The sequence below is a fragment of the Pinus tabuliformis genome, chromosome Q (assembly GCF_031772625.1).
Source record: "Pinus tabuliformis cultivar Carrire ecotype Pingquan chromosome Q, CPIR1, whole genome shotgun sequence".
Classification (NCBI taxonomy): domain Eukaryota; kingdom Viridiplantae; phylum Streptophyta; class Pinopsida; order Pinales; family Pinaceae; genus Pinus; species Pinus tabuliformis.
The window spans coordinates 470,053,371-470,069,877 of record NC_142296.1 but is presented as its reverse complement, the minus strand read 5'-3'; the positions used below and the strand labels follow the sequence as shown (position 1 = coordinate 470,069,877).

The following is a 16,507-nucleotide window of genomic DNA, read 5'->3' as shown; positions in this document are numbered from 1 at the left end:
TCATCTTATCATACATTTCCAGCAAAAGTAGTGACATATTTGTTCCCCCATCCTATTTAAGCAAATAAGGCATGCTTGTCTGTTTTAGCTCTAACGACAAGAGAATCATTGTCTTTTCCAAACATTCCCGTCTAAGCTGGAAAGTGTATTGTGATATCAGATTCAAAGGTGGCAATGTTCCCTAGGTGAAGTGTACTTCCAACAAAAGTGGCTGGACAATGCCTTTTCAATATAAACAGGAGATGTTTGTTAATCTCAATAGTATCTCATGGTTTTTCCATCCTGTTTAATCATCCACTTATCCTCAAAGTGAAGCCTCTTCTAGTGGATTGGGGCAATGAACAGACTGATTTTTTGGTAACAACCCAATCCCAAAAGTTCTGATTGTCAGCCCCACAATCCATGTTGGAGTGTTTCTTCCTTCTGGCAAATCAAACAATTTCTATCTGTAAAGCCTGTATGCTGGAGTCCAACTTTAACTGCTATGCTATTATTGAGGGTTAACCAGCTAGTTACTTCATGTTTGGATGAAACTGTTAAAATCTCAGCATGCTGTAAACGCACTTGCAAACTTTTTACCATAGAAAGCTGGAAAACATAAGGAACTCTCAAAACTGCTTCCATTGACTGGATCTGAAAACACATGCTAACTGAAAAGTACTAATAGCAACTAAAAATAAATTATAGCGCTCAGAAAATCATCTCTGTTTTGTTTATTAACCGAGGAGAAGAAAACAGTGTGCACATATGCTGGTAAACTGAATAATAAATAAAAGGGACCCTGCCTTCAGTATATTGGAGAAAGCCTAGGGTTTACAATGTGACTCACCCTATCTTAGGCACCTAGACAGGAGTTCCCAACCAAAACTAGAGTGGTTAACCTCATGTAGTGTGTCCTCACCCTGCTCTTGTTTTCAGTGCTGCTTCTATCTAATTCTGGAAAATACTAATTCTGACAAAGTAAAACTGAATGTAGAAACAAAAACTACTCACCTGGAAATTACTAGTTCTGGATTGCAGTGAATTCTGGATTATAACTAAAGGTCAGTGCATGCATGCATTCAAGTATCCTCACTGGCTGCTACAAAACTGATGTTTGTCTTCATTCTTCCTCTATTGTTGCACATTTTCTCTGATTTGCTGCACTCTCTCTGGAATGCACTATCAATGTGGTGAACAAGCTTCAAGAGCAACCAAGGTAAAATCTAACACTTTTTTGCAAGGAAGGTGTTCTCCACCAAGCCTAGTCTCTCTTTCAACATCTCAAACTTCCTCTTAACTCTAGGGCTTTTGTCAAAATGTCTGGAACATGCAAATCTGAAGGAATATACTCTAGGATGCACCCTTCTGAACTCTGTGCTCGATGAAATGGTATTGGATATAAATGCGGAAGCAATAATGAAGAACTGGATTTTCAAAGATGTTGATGCAACCCTGATTATCGCAGTAAATAACTGTAGGCTCGAAGACCTGGTCATTCAACTCCACTATGAACTAGCAAAGCCAGAAGGTCTCACTGCTAGCAGAACTGGATGCCATATACTATGATTTTGCTGAAATAGGTGCCATTGTCACCTACTTCCTGTTGAAGTAGGATATCATACTTGAACCCAAACTGAAAGAAAACCCCGAAGTACTCTTTTTGCCACCTGCATCTCCAGGCCAATCGGATTCCTCAAATCATGTAGCATCAAGTCATTACCTCCCACATACCTCAGACGCAATGTGTTTTTCAATTAGTGGAGGACATGCTTTGCAGCTACCCAATGAATTTGCACCGACTTCATTATATACTGGTTTAACATGCTTACTATAAAACAAAAATCAGGTCTTATCTTTACCAAATATAGGAGGCCCGAGGAAACCTATCAATTGTTTCACCATTGATGCATAAACAAAATCCAAGTTTGAGCCTAAATCTGTTGATAACTTCATATCAGGTATCATAGGTGTAGCCAAGGGTTTACAATCCATCATTTGATGGTTCTTCAGAATCTCCATGGCATACTTACCTCATTCGAGGAACGTCTCTTCTCGACTCTGCCACACCTTTAAAGTCCAGAAATGATGCACTAGGTCAATTCCTTCATGTGTACAAATTCAAGGCTTCTAAAAGTGTAATATCTTAGGGTAATTTTTTTTGCCCATAGGGTTTTTAAAGCTGTCTAGGGTTACTGCCTTTCCAATGCAACAGAAGTAAATATACATTCATACAGAAGACATTCATTCCACAGCAGATATCTTCTATGCATGCATTACACAAGATTTCCACAGTAATTTAATACTTCAATCAGATCATTTTACTCTAGGGCTGTCTGCCCAACAATCAGTGAGTATATCCAATCAATTATCCCTTCAATACAATGCTGATTTATAAGGTCAGCAAATTCATAGCCAGTACAGTCTATAGTTATGCTATAATTTACCCAAAGTCTGCGACAACTATTTACTATTACGATGCTATTGCAAGCTTACTGCACAGGTTCTGAGCAGTCCTGATGTCATCCGCGGATCTGGTATTGAAGTTGCTGATCCTGGAATTCTTTGCGAGCTGATGCCTGAGCAGATTAGGATTTGGTCTCCTTAATGTTAGGGCTAGCTGCAGTAACGAATGGACCCAGCACTGTTCAGTCTGTGGTACACATAAATCTCCTGAAGCCACCGGCAGAGGTGCCAATTGTGATCACCCACAGCCCTCAGGGCCATCGCAAACCTCAGACTTACCCTTCAAACAAGCCACAGATCAAACTCCTGTCTAAGTCCAGACTGAATCCTTCAGTTAAATGGAGAGTTTCTTCAATGCGCTGAATCAACAGTATAGATGTAGAAAAATCTCTCACTAGGGTGGAATCTTTCACCACTGAAATCAGAGGGGACTAGCTAAAGGTTGGATCACCTCCACCAAAACTAGGCAAGGAGAAGGGATTTTAAGTTTTAACTCTCAGAGCCTCAGCTCAAAAAAAACAGAAGTATTCAGCACAAATTTGATGATACTAAAATGATTCCAACTCTCCTATATTTATAGATTACCTTATGGGGTTCTCTCTAGTTTGAGGGATTGCAAGTGCACCCCCAATTTGGCGTTTTACCCCAGCTACCCCAAAATTTATCCAATGTTGCCCCAAACATTGGATAATTGGGTTTTCTCCTTTATTAAAGACTATGGCCTATGGGGTTGGATAGGCTACTTTGTCCTCCCTTGGCCAATTAATTGGAAGAGGACATTACAAAAAACCATGCCATTTACACATACTTTTGTGGATTCATCAGAGAGAAGCGGGCACACAACTTGAGTGAAAATGGTTTCAAATTCCTACGAATTTAGGAAATCTAGAAAAATGTTCTATTCTACCCTGTCATATGCCTTAAGGAATTCAATATTAAGAAACAAGCATTGTGTCCAATTTCCTTTTCTTAATCAATGCTTTCTTGAGATGCAAGTTGTTGAAATGAATCTTCCTTTGTTAGAACTAGCTTTTTGTGGCCTAAAATACTGTTGCGCTCTTTCTTATTTTATCAACCAATACTTTACACAATGCCTTATAAGTTATATTAATAATTGTAATTAGTTTCCATCTTAATAATTGTAATGGGTTTCCATCTACCCTCTTGATCTCTCTTGGATTCTTTGGGTTTACTAAACTTGTATTCATTTGCTCCTACAGGCTATAATTGACCAAACTCTTTTGTAGAAGCTGCAAAGTAGTGTATCCATTCCAAGTGATTTTCTGTTAGACATGTCTTTGATAATTTGCCCCCGACAGCTTCTCGACATGCTTTAAGAAGGTGACCTGAGATAAATAACCCTAGAATTTTTTAGAACTCACAAGGTCATCTCCAAGGTCTTCTATCCCCTAGAGCCACTTGACACATTTTTTGAAGGTCCCCTACAATCATTAGCCATGCTCTTTGTAGAACTCACAAGTTGAAGCTAGTCCATCCATCCCAAGTGATTTTCCATTGGGCATGTCTTTGTGGCATTAAGAAAGTCCCACCCTTTTTTGCAAGGGAGTATTTGTTCTAATTAAGAAACTTAATTTGGAGTACTTGTTTTATAACCTCTTTCACCTTACATTGGTTTCTATCACAACCTACAACGGTGGCTTTAGAATATCTCTTTACTACAATCTTTATCCCCCACCATCACTCCTTACTAGTCATTGAGAGCTAGAATTCCTTCTTTTTGAATAAAGCTTCCTTTAACTATTAATAAAATATTAAAATGCCCATAAACACAAATTTAACAAAAGAATTAATATAAGTCCATGAAACATAATTATAAACATAAGGCCCTAGGCTTGAGCACAAACACCTAGAAATCAGACAACAGGTAAGAGATTGACATTGCACAGTAGCTTGTTGCAGTTGTTGGAGGTCGTCTCCCATCCAGAAGCAACAAACCCAACCAGTGCCAAATATTTTGGTTGGGTTTAGGTGGTTCCATCGTCTTCATTATAGCAAGAGATAGGGTTGAGAGCAAATCAGGCTTCTCCTCTCTCTGAATAAGCAACCAACCTTATGTCATAGGCTATGATGCTGTCGTTTGCCCATTTTGGACTTTCTTTGTGTAAATGGTTTCTCCAAAATCTAGTTGTCCAACTCATCAATATATAGATCAAAATGCGCAAGTCAGAGTGGGCAACCCTGCTCAACTCCTATGGTGTTGTGAATATCAATAGTATTACTCATTCTGGTAAGTTCTTTGTTGACAGTTGATTCATATTGAGTCATAGCTAATGAGATTGCTAAGTTTGGATGCCCCAGAGTCTTATATACATCAAGAAGTTCAGGTGAGAGTGGGCAACCCTGCTTAACTCCTTTTGTGCTGTGAATATCATTAGTATTACTTATTCTGCTGAGTGCTTTGCTAACAGTTGATTCATAGTGAGTCTGATGAGATTGGTAGGTGTGGAAGCCCTAAAGTCTGGAGTCTGACAATCAACAATTGTCATTGGATAGTATCAAAGCTTTGCATGAGTCCATGAAACAACAAGATACCCTGTGCTTTTGCTTTTGCTTCCACCATGACAGTTGTGAGAGTGAAAATATGATCACAAACAATGTTTCATGTTCGTTCTCGTGTTTGAATTTGTTGCCAAAGATGTTCAAAAACATCAGTGCAATTTTTTTGGTGATAAAGTTGACCATTAAATTCGATCATGTGTGTGTGTGTGTATTATAATATAAATAATAGGTGATATTTTTATTCTGTAGAGGAAAATATTGTAATTTTATTATCAAAACAAAATTACAACTTTAGATGCTCAAAAGCACACCAAATGGCCAAAACCCAAAGAACTCTGTCCACATCAGGAGACAAAGATTATATTTTCAGAGAAAAAGCATAGAAATATCGTTCATGCTCGTGCACTGTGGTCATTGTCTTTCAGTCTTAAAGGTATTATCAACTAAGCTTTCGAAAAATCAGCAAAGCTGGTCCTGTATAAGCTTCAATAAGGTAAAAATACTTGCTGTCAGTTGTTGTAGATATTAATCTAAGTGGAGCCAAAAGCCATGAAAAACTTCTGATTGGGCGTCTTCGTGATATTCTTTGATTTCCTATATGCTGCGGCCTAGTGCCAATCCAACTTTTGAGAGGTGATTGACATCCTGGTTTTTGTCCTTCAACACATGGTCATAAGTGATGTGAGTGAAAAGAGAGGCATTATGCTGTATATTTTGGAACAAAGGCTGGAGAGAGTAGTTATGCTATGCTTGTGAGCACTTCATCCAATTTACAACCAACAAAGAGTAACCATAGATGTGTATGTGTGTGATTCCATGCTCACAAGCAAGATGTAACAGAAGCTTCAGTGCTGTGAGTTCAGAAAAATTATTTATGGCTGACCGAAGGCCAACAAAGAGAGATTTTGTGTGTGGCTGAGAGGTAGATGCACCCCCCCCCAACCCCGTCTCCTCCTTAGGATGGGTTACCTTGGGATGTCTATCAAACAAAGCCTATGGATGGTCTGTTTGAATCTGAATATTTGAGCGAATTGACTTAGACAAATGTGAGGAATGGGGTGAAAGAGGTCCAGAATGGCCAGACTGCAAATGACAACTTTTAGAGCCAAATGTTCTTTATTTTCAAAAGTGAAATAATTTCAAGCTATCGATACACCCCATGCAACGATGAGAGGGAGGGCTTTCTGCTATTTCTTGTGCTGTGAACTCTGTTGAAGAATCTAGGGTAATTAGGTGTAGTGTGATTCTTCTTGACTTGATAACAATTTGTGAAGTCTTTTTACAATTTGTCTTGTTAGCTTAATCTTCTTCTTCTTATTAATGCATGTGCGTGTACTTCATCAAACTGCTACCAAAAACATAAAAACAAGAACTCAAGATGTTGGCTCTCTGCCAGGGCCAATACCTCTCTTCTCTTGAGAGGAAAAACCCTTCGGTAAATTTCTCTTATTGAAGCTTCTTATTGATCAATGCCAAACCCTATACCAGAGTATCCTCCAAGCACAAGCCAAGTCCTTCCTCCTTTCTGCACTGTCTGTCCGACACTTTGTCCTCGTTATTTCAGCACTTCGTTCTTCTTTCAACTGTTGATAGATCTTGTTGCACTTGCTCTAGAAGTGACACTTATCCTTGAACTTTGATGAGACTCTTTCACATGGGATGATGTCTTCCTTTTTTTCACCAACCAACGAACTTGTATGACTGTAATGGGAGGGCTGTTATGACAGTAGAGACAGCGTCCTTCTCTTTGAATGTGTGACTGTAATAGGCTTTAGGACAGTCCTATTAACTTTGCTTTTCTTCTTTGTTTCTTCGCTTGAGTGGGAGGCCTTTTAGGCCTATGTTTCTAGCCCAAATGATGAGATATGTTGACTGTGAATTTCTGCTGTTTTGACCGCAGGAAGACCCTTTCTTTCTCACACGTGTCGCTGCGTTTTACCCTAGAAACAATCCTTAACCCTTCGGTGATGATTTCTCCTTCTTTGCTGCACTAGAGGCTCCTTAAACTTGCATTTTCGTTTCTCCTTTTCTGTCTTCTACCTTCGCTGATTTCAGAGGTGAGTGAGCTTTACATTGGAGGAGTGGACAACCTCTATATATAGAGGTCTGTCCCTCCTTTAGGTCGACTTGAAGGCCGACTTGAAGACTGTAGACTGAATTGCTCTATTTATTTCGGATTGCTTCTTTTGATGGTACCATTGCATGGCAGAGACTTGACTTTGCTTGGAGGTGTCTTCATTGACTCTAATACATAAGTATACCTAGTGTAACATGCCCTTAAGGTTTTCAACATAATTCTTTCGACTCGTTGACTCACCTATAACACTTTAACATGTGCTAGACCTATTTCAATGAGAAAGAAACTCATTGACAAATATGATAAAAATAATATTTATTTTCTTGAATAAATACAAATACCAAAAGTATATTTATCAAGACCGAACCTAGTTACATTTCCTTCAACAAACTGAACCATCTAAGAAAGGAAGCTTCAATGGAGGCACCTTAACATAGATATGTGGGACCCTAAGATTTGGAAATCTCCTCCCACATAGAGGAGATGAAAGGGCAAGCATGAAAGAGATACAATATTGTTTCTGCATCCTGGTGGCATAGAGAGAAATAACGAGGCCCTTGTTTTTTGTTTGTTTGAAGATTATCACATGTGAGAGCTGTGTATTATGAATCAGGACATGAAAAGTTTTCCTTTTGGGGGCATTTGAGAATTTTTCCCCACTTGGGAGTAGGGTCCTCTTGTGTGAAGCAATGCAACTAGATTTTGGAGTGTATCTATTCCTTAGTTGAATTTGGGGCCCAAATCAATTGATTTGAGAGTCACAAAAGTGTTACAGAGAGCATGAGTGCATTCATCGCAATAGCGGCCCAACTCATCTTCTAAATATAGATCTAAGTTGGATGCCCAACCAGTTGTACCTTGGACATAATCATGCTGGGAGATTTGATTTAGGAAGTGAAAACCATTTCTATTGAGCTTTTGTAGGAGTTGGTTCGGAAGGAGATGGTTGTGCATAATTCTAATCCATGTGCCTTTCCCAATAAGGACCCTCAAACCAACACAAATTTTCCTTCGAAGTCCATGATCCATGTGAGGAAAAGCTTGAATGATCACTTTCCAAATGATGAAGCCATGTCATGAAGATTTTTCTTGATCCTTGATCCAATCCATGATTTAGGTTTGGCCCATATATTTGGATTTTGGTACCTATGCCCACAATCCATGTCCTTGAATTAGATGCTAGACACTCTTTGCTGCTAGTGCCTTTTAGAGCATGAAGATGTTTTTTTATGTAGAATTTCCATGAAATTCTAATCTGCTAATAGGAACAATATGAAAAACACTTTCTTTTCTTAGAAACACATAATTTCTCTACTCAATTTGCAACGGTATTAGGAACAAAAATAAAAGCATAGTCACACAATTCAAGACGATTTTTTTTACTAGGGAACCCAACTAGGAAAACCCTCTGCTTGATGAGAATTTTGTTGATAGCAAAAACTGAGCAATTGATCTCTTACAAAATACAATTGTTTCAATTGAAGGACACACTTATCTTTCCTTCTTGATCTAAGCTTGAAACCCTTGCAAGAACGTTGATCTCTATTGCCCTCTACCAACTTGTGCACAAGCTTCTCTTGCACACTCTTCCCCTCACAAGCTCGACACACAAACTTGTGCTTCCTATTGCTTGGTCTCACCAACTCGTGCTCACCTAAACAATGATGAAACTCGTGCTTTCATTCCTCCTTTTAAAGGCAATTCGAATGGTTAAAATTAGTGAGCTTTCTAATTAAGGAATTGAACTGGAGCTTTTCTAGTTAACAAAAGTCAACACACTTAGTTAACTAGATCCTTCTAAAATTTAGGAGGCTAAATCCACTTAAGTTTTCAGTTCTCAATTTAGCTCACTAGAAGATCAAAACTCGACCCTCAACTTTAACACATCATTAAATTATAGGAACTTGCCCTAATTTATAGGGAATCTCCTAATTTTTAGGAATTCAAGTCATGCACAAGAAGGAACTTGTTTTGGCTCCTATGAATAAGGCACAAATCAAGGAATCCTTTTCTTGCTAATATTTTCAACACTCCCTCTTAGCGAGGAAGGTGTTCCTGGAAGAACCTCGTCCACCTGGATCTGTCTCCAACATTACCATGTTCTCTGTTGCTATAGCTGCTCCCTTTGAGCTAGAAGGATTTTCTGCGTTCTTCTGCGGAACCTACTTTGAAGACTTGTTCTTTACCACCATGTTCTGCAAGTCCATAATCTGCCACTATCAATGATCACAACTCCTTTTGTGTCATTGAACTTTGGCTCACTGATCTGCCCACTAGCAGGCGTCTAGCTTCACTAAGAACTTTGCTCATTGGGTCTTTTATATCTTCCCTCTTATCAGTGGTTTGGCCATTTGCAACCCATTGAACTAGTGCTCCACAACTCTGCCTCCTAACAACTCATTAGTCCTTCAATGATCACTGTACATGAGGACTTCAAGGACTACCCACTTGTTAAGATTTTGGCTTCTCCAGAATGCTACTCCTAGGGCACACAAATTTGCAATTTGTGTGATGGTCAATTCTGTTCACTGCTGAGCTGCTCTGATACCATGTAGAATTTCCACGAAATTCTGATATGCTAATAAGAACAATATGAAAAACACATTCTTTTCTTACAAACACAAAATTTCTCTACTCAATTTGTAGCAAAAACAAAAAATAAAAGCACAGTCACATAATTCAAAACATTTTTTTTTACTAGGGAACCCAATTGGGAAAAACCCTTTGCTTGATGAGAATTTTGTTGATAGCAAAAACTGAGCAATTGATCCCTTACAAAATACAACTGTTTCAATTTGAAGGACACACTTGTCTTTCCTGCTTGATCTAAACTTGAAACCCTTGTAAGAACATTGATCTCTGCTGGGCTCTACCAACTTGTGCACAAGCTTCTCTTGCACACTCTCCTCTCACAAGCTCCATGCACAAACTTGTGCTCCCTATTGCTTGGTCTCACCAACTTGTGCTCATCAAAACAATGATTAAACTTGTGCCTTCGTTCCTCCTTTTGAAGACAATTCGAATGGTTAAAATTAGTGAGTTTTCTAATTAAAGAATTGAACTGGAGATTTTCTAGTTAACAAAAGTCAAAACACTTAGTTAACTGGATCCTCCTAAAATTTAGATGGTTAACTCCACTTAAGCTTTCAGTTCCCAATTTAATTCACACTAGAAGATCAAAACTCTATCTTCAACTTCAACACACCAGTTAACTGTCTCATTCACTTCTAATTTTTAGGGAAACTCCTAAATTATAGGAACTTGCCCTAATTTATAGGGAATGACCTAATTGTTAGGAACTCGAGTCATGCACAAGAAGGATCTTGTTCTGGCTCCTATGATTAAGACACAAATTGAGGAACCCTGTTCTCACCAATACTCTCAACATTTTAACAAAAACCCCCAGGGCTTTGGGGATCGCCAACTTTTTCTCGGACACAACAACTATTGACTTTTCTTTTTACATCCCGCCTAAAGGAATCAAAAGGAAAGTTGCCATATTTTATCTAGTATTCCCTTGGGTATCCATGCCAATGGTGCCCAATATACGGGGATAGTCTCATTAACGACTTTCACAAGAACCCCAATCCTTGTCGGCTTGGGAGAGACTTCGATTGCACCAAATGTGTATTTTTTTTTTGTTTCGATCTTTGCTATGAGCCATAACCGATTAAATTTCTTGCAATAATTTGGCTTAAGAATGAATCCCATGTACTTGAAACTTTAGCCAATGTCATCGATCTGAAGAGAGAGGAGATGTGATATTGTTTATTTTTCTTTCTCTGATAGACCCCATGAGAACATTGAGGATTTAGATCTTTTGATGCTTATGTTGGTGGCTTTATAGGAAGTGCCAGGAAGAGCCTCCAACTGTTCTAGATACCTCAAATTTCCTCATCGAAAATCAATGTCATCAACAAAAAGGAGATGTGATAAGAAGCAATTGGCCTCGATAATTATACCTCTTAGTATTGTCTTGTTTATGGCATCTTTTATGAGTTTGTTGTGTCATTGGCTACCAAGAGGAATAATAGTGGAGAGAGAGAATAGCCTTGCCTCAAACCTCTTTCAGCATGCAAGAAAGGAGTGTTTCACCTTTAATGAGGAGTAAAAGAAGTTGAATAATACAATTCAGAGCTGAAGTTACAAAGGAGTGATCGAAGCCAAGCTAAATGAGGAGTAATCAAATGTAGAGCCAACTGATTCTGTCAAATACCTTCTACAAATCAATTTTGTAGATAACAACTTTTTGATTGTTGATATGAATAGAATGCAACCCTTCTTGGTCCAGACCAATTGCTTCATGTAATTGTCATCCTTTTATGAAGTCGAATTGCTAAGGGGAAATGTGGTTAGAAAGGATGTCCTTGAGCTGAAGAGCTATTTTCTTTGAAATAATTTTATATATGGAATTGCATAGTGAAATGGGTTTAAACCATAGTTAGATCGGTACCGCTCCCAGGCATTGGAGAGCATGTACCCCAAGCTCCCCCGATCCCGGGAGCTGGTCAGAAACGCTCCAAAACCGCCGGGAGCTTCAACGGGTGCTTTGGAGCTTTTCAGGAGCTTCACTCCAACAAATTTTTGACGTTTTGGGAGCTTCAGTGCAATGAATAATTGCAAACTTAGGTGTATTTGACACTGAAACTCATGGAACTATGCGGAGGGAAGGGTATGTTGTTGGTTTAGATCTGGATATGGCTTTGGAACTAAGAGAAACAACCCATTATGGAATGCCATTCTATCCAAATGAAGATGAGGCGTCTAGCCTATTCTGATCTTTGTCATTGCAAAGCTATTCATTCTCCTCATATACACCGATGGTGGATGGATATAAAAGCATTTAGACAAATTGTTGGCCATTGGAAAAACCATCATTATGGTTCTCGCTGAATGAAAAACCATCATTATGGTTCTCGCTGAATGGACAAAAGATGGAATACTAAAGAAAAAAAATAGTTGAAATTATGAAATATAAATATTATTAAAAAAACATTTTTTAATTCAATTTTCATATTTATTTAAGTATAAAATATATATTAACTTGGAAATTTTTAATTTTATTATACAAACTCTCTTTAAAATAACATTGGTTTTAAACTCTAGTGTTTTATTTTTTTTAATTATTATTAATATATATTTTATTTTTTCGTATATCTATTATATATATAGTATTGGTGAGGTTACATCAAGGGCGAGGAATTGACCTAGTGACTTAACATATAACGTTGCATTAAATCACTTAATAATCGAGTAATAACAACCTTTTTTCCGGTTTGGGAGTTTTGCATGTTTCTTTGCTTGAAAGGAATTTGATTGGCAAATTGTTGATAGATTAATATTTTGATTTTTTTTGGCAGTGTTTCAAAGTTCAATCTTTTACATATTTCTTTGCAAGATGGAATTTCATTGGCAAGTTTTGGATGGAAATAAATAAATTATTTTATTTTTATTTTTAATATATATTAAATTTTAATATATTATATTATTGTCGCTCCCAACTTGGCGTTTCCTGTAAATTTGGGAAAAACTTCTAGCCGTGCTAGATACTCGTTCCTGTGTACCAGAAGTACCCTTGTACTGGAAACTTGTGCAACATAGGTTTAAATTGTTCATAGGAGGAAGGGTTATCCGATTTTGAAATGAGTGCAATAAAAGTGGTTTTGAAAAGGGGCATAATTTGACCTGATGTTCTGGAGTATTCCACCACCTTTAGTAAGTCCTCGCCCAAGAAATCATAGTAGCCAACTAAGAATTCCATTTTACTTGGACGTGAGCTTTTGAAAGCTATGTAAAACTACAACAAGCTCTTCCTTGGTAATCTCGACAGTTAGTTTGGCATTTCCTTCTTGGTCTATAAAGCTAGGGAAGAGAGAGGCCACTTGCAAGATGGCATGTTCCTCTGAAGAGGTTCTTGAAATTTGAGACACCTTCGTTTGCTAGGTCAGAAAAAAGGTGGCTTGCGATCCATTAGGTCTGAAGATAATCAATATTTAGTTGATGTATTTCCTATAATTTGCATACTAGTGGAAGAACTTGATATTTTTGTCTCCTACTTGGAGCCATAGGGCTCTACTCTTGATTCACCATTCCTGTTCTTTGTCAAGCAAAATTTTCCTTCGGCAATTTTAATAGATCTCTTTGCTAGTATGTTAGATAGCCTTCTCTATTGCCCTCACCGTCTAGACAATGGTCTATTTGGTTTTCAATTTCTTCTAAGGCCTTAGTGTCTTGTTCATGTTTCAACGTTGCCTAAGGGATAACTGCAACTTTGGATTTTTTGAAGTTTTCTTGGAATTGGAGGGGAGGAGATGCCGGATCAAAGGTATCGAAGGGTCTCTATACATCTTTTATTGCTTGGATGAAGGAGGGTTCATCAATTCAATAAGGATTCAATTTGAAAGGGCTAGGGGGCTTTGGCAATGTAATGCCCATTTTATAATAATAGGACAATGGTCCAAGTGTTAAAGTTAGGAACTAGGGCCAAATTCCACTTAGGACAACTCATTTGATGGAGATAATTATTGCATTGAATTCCTCTTTTCGAGAGGATCAAAATCGACCTAATGATCACTAAATTTGGACAAGGAAAAATGTGCTTTTGAAGTGAATCCCACACGTGTAATTTGTCAAGGTCGGCCAGACCATCATGTAGGCTCATGGAGCCCAAGAGACATGTCTTTTGACCCACATCGACTCATATAAATAAGAGTGACCTACAACCTCATTTGGCATCATCATAACTCACAAAATATCTTCTCTCTCCTCATTCTATTGGTTTGTACAACTCAAATTGGAAGGAATCTCTCTCACATGCGAAGGGACAGGTTGTTGTTTCAGAGTGGCTGAATTTCAGACTTATTGTAGGGCATTGACCAACGTTGACTTAGGTGTATTTGACCTACTTTCATTGTGTTTTTGGGTGGGATTTTTTTGTTTCTTTAGGCTGCATTGGAGGGCACAAAGATCGAGGAAATATGGTCTAGTTGACCAGTGTTGACCTCAGGGCTAACGGTAGGTTTGACTGCAACAAGAAGTGCAGACTTTGTCCGAGTTTGACTGATCATTTTGGGACTATTTTGAGGTGACTTTGACCAACAAGAGAGGCTGAGTTCCTCTCTCCTTTGACTGTGCTGTTTTGGAGAAGTTTGACCAAACTTTGACTGTTATTGACTTGTGGTTAGGGTAGAATTTGATTACTGTTGACTAGGGGTAGAATCGCAGATTTGACAAGTTTGTTTTGGACAATGATTTGGCAAGTCAATTTTGACTTTGACTTTGTATTATTGTACTCTCTCTCTGTTGAACATTTGATAGTTATAATAAGAAGAATTAATCAAGGGTTTCCCCATCTTGGGGTTTTTCCCTACCTTGAGCCAAATTCTTCTGTTCTTTTGTCATGGCTTGTCTTCTACATTTTATTGTTTATGTTTTAGCTACAGTTACTGTCAATGTGATTAAAGGTTTATGTGCTTGCTATTGGAAATTAAGTGGAAATTATCATTGGGCTAATAAAAAAGGACATTGAAGTAATTGTTGCAAACATAAAACATACCATTGTTATCTAAAATTGACATGGTACCAGAGCCCAGGGGAGGACAATGCTCAAGCAAGAGAGAAACAATCACTAAGATATCTATTGGACAAGTCTCTATGGCCCCTACATCTTACTTCAAGGCTGAAGACAAGCTCAATGACAAATCTGACTATCATGCATGGAAGATGAATTTGGACCTGACTTTGGAGGAGCATAAAGTATTGGACTATGTGCAGGGAAAAGTGGTGGAACTTCCTTCAAATGCACTTGCTGCTGTGAAAACGAAGTATAGAAAATGTGAGGTCATAGCTAGGAAAATTTTGATTGATTCCATTCAAAAGCATTTGGTTGCTTGCATTTTTGATTTGGGAATTTCTAAGGAAATATTATTCAAATATATGATAAGTTGGTTGGGATGTTCAAAGTGAACTATGCAAATCAAATTCTCTTTCTCAAGAATAAGTTGAAGGATGTCAAGATTGATAAAGGGGAGTCTATCCAATCCTATTGCATGAGAATAACTCAAATCAAGAATGATTTGTTATCTATTGGAGAAGTTACTGGTAACAGGGAACTCACTCTCATTGCTTTTGGAGGTCTTTCAAGGCCATGGGATGTATTTGTTACTACCATTCTCAACAATGACATGATACCTAGTTTTGATGAGGTATTGGCTAGATGCACTCAAGAGGAGACAAGAATGATGGAAAAAGATAAATCCAACAATGGAAATGAACCTATCTCTTTCTCTGCACATGCAAAGAGGAAGAATGATGCTAGTCCAAGGAGACAAGGTCAAGGATCTAGAAGCGATTCAAAGGAAGGGGCAAAGGAAGATGCTACAATTGTAACTGTTTCGACCAGTATGCTAGAGAGTGCTCTCACAAGAAGATTCCTCCAAGGGTTGATGACAACAACAACAACAACAATTACAAAAGCAATGGCAATCAAAGGAACAATAGGTTCAACAACAAAAGAAGGAGGAATGGTTCAACTGCTCGAAATGGAAATGGTCGACCTCCCAAAAGGACAAGAAATGCCATGTATGATGAAAGTAATGCTGTAGAAAAACAAGATGAGTTTTATCTTATTTCTGCTCTACTTGCAACCTCTCCTCCAAATACTTTGGATCATTGGTTAATTGATGGTGGAGCCTCAGGCACTTCACTAGAGACAAAGAGGCCCTCTCAACTTGGTTAAGAAGACTAATCTAAATATTATACTTGGAGATAATGCCACCTACCCTGTGAAAGGGATAGGAATTGTCACTCTTCACTCGAATCATGGTCAAACCATACTTTTACAAGAAGTGTTGTATGTGCTCGATTTGAAGAAGAACCCGATGTCTATTTCTGCGATGGAAGACAAAGGCCTCAAGGTAGCATTCATTGATGGAAAGATACGTATTTGGCATAAAAACCCTAAAGATGCATTTAATTTTGGATTTAGGGTTGATGGTCTCTATCAAGTTAGTGGAAGTCCTTTGGGTGCCATGGCAAGTGATACCCCTCTTTAATGTGCTATGGCATCAGAGATTTGCCCACTTACATTACAAGGCCTTACTTGGGGTAAGGAAGATGGTCATAGGGATGCCCGAATTCAATATGAACCATGAAGGAGTCTATTAGGGATGTGCAACTGGGAAACATACAAAGGGACCATTCCCTTCTAGTGAAAGCAAGACAACTGATATTCTTCAATTGGTCCATTCTGACCTATCTGGTGGCTTGCCCGTAACCTCATTGGGAGGATACATATAATATGCAATCCTTGTGGACGACTTCTCACGCAAAACATGGATCTTTTTCTTGAAGAGGAAGGATGAAGTGTTCAAATGGTTTTGTTCATTCAAAGTATTGGTGGAAAATCAAATAGGGAAGAAGATCAAGACGTTGAGGACTGACAATGGAATCAAATATGAATCAAAT

General features: G+C 38.2%; 1 protein-coding gene across 1 annotated transcript in view; it reads left to right on the top strand.

Annotated features, from left to right (window-relative positions):
* LOC149220237 (uncharacterized) overlaps nt 1-16,507 on the top strand; it is a 34,644-nt gene that overhangs the window by 3,019 nt on the left and 15,118 nt on the right. The gene's annotated exons all lie outside the window — the stretch shown is intronic.